Genomic DNA, 4076 nt, shown 5'->3' with positions numbered 1-4076 from the left:
GTATTCATCTCATCAAATGCTGGCTTGGGCTATACTTTACAATAAAAAGTAGACATCTGATTAAACTTCAATCATGACAGTCGCCTTTAAAAAAAACAGAGGGCATGAATATGATACAATAAATCCATTGACAGTATCAGATGTGATGTTTAATAAACAAAAAGCGTTTCAGATGCCATTGAAGTTGAATAAGTATTTTATCGCTGAATAATGTTTACATTTTTGTTTCGGAAGTAATCTACTGAAAAGGAAGAAAGAAAAAGAAATTGAGTTGAAACTGTCAGTTATTCGGCATACAATGCGTTTTGCGTAGTTCTTGTTACATTTAGCGCTGGGGTACCACGTTCTCAGTCTTACCAAGTCAGAAATATCAAAACTGGTAATTTAGGAATCTTTTTCCCTCTTGGATAGATTTCTGTGGACGCCTACAAAAAAATGTAGATATTAGGCTGCTTTCGACGCGTCGATACATTCGTAAATCTGGTTAGATGACATTGACAACGTTTATTTTCGGTAGGAAATCTGCAATAGGTATAGGACAATTAGAGAATCACATGCCGTAGTAGTACTTATTATGGGTAGCTTTCCACCAGACTGCTTAATGCTGCAAGTTGAGTAGTTACTAAACACGCAGGACATTTTCAATACTACAATGCTGTCGAAGGATGACTGACTCACAAACAGGTTTTCTACTGTCTTTACTACACTATATTGGGCTATATCTATTACTACATTAGGGACAGTAGGTACTCGTCGGGGGCGTAGCTCAGATGGTAGAGCGCTCGCTTAGCATGCGAGAGGTACCGGGATCGATACCCGGCGCCTCCAAATATTTTTATTATTTCTCAGTTAAATAATACGCTTATAATCATTACTATCTAACTGATACTGGCTTTAAAACGTCAATATCACATATAACTTTCTTCGTGAATTAGGAAACGATGTACGCCATATAGTGGAATTTTACGCTAGAACAGCTTACATTTTAGTAGTTCCGTAACTGTTTTAGAAAGTTATCTTGAGTAATGTGAAAGAAATTTATGGATTACGTAGTAGTAAAAAGAAGATGACACATTTTCGTATAAAATGAGGAAAGAAGATTACTTACTCTCAGTTCTGTACGTTCTGCTGTGTTTCTGTTGTTATGTCGTTTGATAATTCGGTGGAATATGCCTGAAACAAAACAAAAGCAAAAAATGCAGTGTCAGTCGGATTCCTAGTTCTTGATAGCTACACTCTTAAATTTAAATTATCTGCTTACTCACTTCATTCTGGTCAACTAAGCAATTGTGGGAACAACAGGAATCTCACACATTATTTAATCACACTCTAAAGAAAATCAAAGTACGAGGTCATAGTCACTAACGCATTGGTTAGTAAACACGTAATAGATTTCGGCTGTAGCCATTTTCTGATATGGCAGTTTATGCATACACGTTTTCACGATCAAACTTGTCGTTTGAACAGAAAGAAATCATCACTACTCAACGAATTCCGGTCCGACCGGCCGGTGATGGCGGTCAGGTGTGCGTGTGGTGTGCTTCATTGTGTGTGTGTGTGTTTGTTTTTCCTTTCTGAAGAAGGCTTTGGCTGAAAGTTACACATGTAACAGCATCTTCGTTGTGCCTGTCAGCAACTCAAAGTATCATCTCTACAGCGATTAGCAGTCTATCGGTTTCCTAATATTTCTGATACACTACTCAACAGTTTGTTTATCCTTCATCTCGCCTAAAATACACTCTTACATCACCTGAATCGGTCATGTCAAAAAACATGTTTATTAATCAGAGCGATCGTGACTATTATATATATTGGCCGAGATGCGCGTTTCGGGCCTTTGTTTACCTACTCAAGAAATTTGCTATATTTATTAATTATTGTAACTCCACGTGACTGTTTTCTTAATGTTAATCTTATGTTATAAATCACTCTAAAGGTATGTTGTCTGACAATTTTTATAAAACATATTTCAGTTTGGTAATATTATTGAAACATCTTACATTTGTTGTGACAGTGCGCAGACTACAACATAATATTCGTACCACTTTTTAATAACGTAGTGCTTTCTAGGCAGCAGAAGCTGTGGGTAGGCATGATATTAGGTCATGACTCCAAAACTATGAAAAAAGGTCAGGCAAAGAGTATCACCTAATGGTTGAAGATATGTGGTGGAAGTCGAAAATTTTGCAATAACTTCTCAAAATAGTTCGTGTGTCTCAGTTAGTTAAGTAATTAAAGCTTCCGTCAACGTTAAAGTTTGTCTGAATACTACAGTGCTTTACCAGACGTGGGTGATTTGACTGGGAATGGCACACACTTGCCTTTCTTCGATTTTGAACTGACTTACCAAGCCAGTTATAGTGTGACAGATCAACGTGAATATCGAATTTCAGTAAAACAATCATTTACAGAGTTGAAACAAGCGATAGGTGACAGAGCAATAATATTCCAGAGCCATTCACGTAGTGGTCCCGTAGTGAGCAATTTCTGAGGCCTCGCAGTCGAAATGTTGTGCAGGAAATGATGATGTGTCCGCACTCCCGAAAACTCATCGAACATAATTTTCTCTAGTTCAGACAACTGGCATAATCTAATACAGGGGTGTCGAACTCGCAGCCCGCGGGCAGCATGCGACCAGAGCAAGTCCGTAAGATTCCGTTTATCTAAGGCTATGATAAATTGAATACTCCCGCCACATGACGTTATTCTCTCATTGGTCCATCCCGTGCTCTTTTTTCGTCAGTTGTTATTGTTACTGTTAAGTAAATTATGTACGGCCCAAAAATAATCGTCTTCTTCCAGTGTGGCGCAGGTAAGCTAACCGGTTGGAGACCCCGATCTAATAGTTTGTGATTGTCTCAATGACTTCGTTAGTAACGCAACCCAGTATGTTGTCATCAACGGCGAGTGTGCATGAGAGACAAGTGTATGGTCAGGAGGGACCGAAGGAAGTTTGATAGGAACGCTGTTATTTTCTATATAAACACTCGTAAATGATTTGGCAGACATGGTAAGCAGCAGTCAGTGGTTGTTTGCTGTGATGTATGGGAAGGTGTCGGCGTTGAGTGGCTGTAGGAGGATACAAGATTACTTACATAAGATTCTAGCTCTCGTGATGAATAGCAGTTACTCTAAATCTAAGCTAATGCAGATGAGTAAGAAAAACAAACCCATAATGTTAGCGTACAGTATGAGTAGTGCTCTGCTTGGCACAGTCACTCCGATTAAATATCTAGGCGTAACGTTTTCTAAATCAATATCAAATGGTTTGAGCATGTAAGGCCTGTATAAGGGAAGGCGAGTGGTCGACTTCGATTTATTGGGAGAATTCTGGGAAAGTGTGGTTCATCTCTAAAGGTCGGGTTAAAGGAAGACATCTAAGCAATTGAGAGGCGAGCTACTAGATTTGTTACCGGTAGGTTCGAACAGCGAACAGCGTACAAGTGTTATAGAGATGCTTCAGGAACTCAAATGGGGATCAGTGGAGGAAAGGCGAAGTTCTTTCCGAAGAGCACTATTGAGAAAATTGAAACTGAGGCTGACCCCCGAACTATTCTGCTGCTTCCAACGTACATTTCACGTAAGGACCATGAAGATGAGATTCGAGAGATTATGGCTCGTACGGAGGAACATAGACAGTCACTTTATCCTAGTTCTATTTACGAATGGAACAGGAAAGGAAATGACTAGTAGTGCTACAGAGTACCCTTCGCCACGCATCATACGGTGGCTTGTGGAGTATGGATGTAGATGTAGATGTAGACTGTATGGCCGGTTGACGATATTATTAACTACTCCACCCATTTCGCTACCTGTTGAACCAATACACGTTGCAGTCGTGCGAGATAACGTGTTGTTGAATGATTTTTGTTTAATTTATGACAAGCTCGTGCCCGTGATAACATCTGACTGGTCTCTGCCAGAAGTCTTTACAGATGTTAGAGATACTCGATACAAAACTGTTGGAGAGCGCGATTACCGCGATTTTCTCGGCGTGATTGCGGTTTTTAACTGAGCTGATGATTCCTGTTCTATGCACAACGTTACGAGCCGGCCGCGGTGGCCGTGCGGTTCTA

The 4076-nt window shown here is 39.9% G+C and overlaps 1 non-coding gene across 1 annotated transcript; it reads left to right on the top strand.

The window, feature by feature from the left end:
• Positions 1-755: 755 nt before the first annotated feature.
• On the top strand, positions 756-828 carry Trnaa-agc (transfer RNA alanine (anticodon AGC)). Its single transcript has one exon. It is a non-coding gene; the product is annotated as a tRNA-Ala (tRNA).
• The last annotated feature ends 3248 nt before the right edge of the window (positions 829-4076 follow it).

This window comes from Schistocerca cancellata, chromosome 1 (genome assembly GCF_023864275.1).
Source record: "Schistocerca cancellata isolate TAMUIC-IGC-003103 chromosome 1, iqSchCanc2.1, whole genome shotgun sequence".
Classification (NCBI taxonomy): domain Eukaryota; kingdom Metazoa; phylum Arthropoda; class Insecta; order Orthoptera; family Acrididae; genus Schistocerca; species Schistocerca cancellata.
The sequence above is the reverse complement of the archived record's forward strand: the minus strand, read 5'-3'. Positions and strand labels throughout refer to the sequence as shown.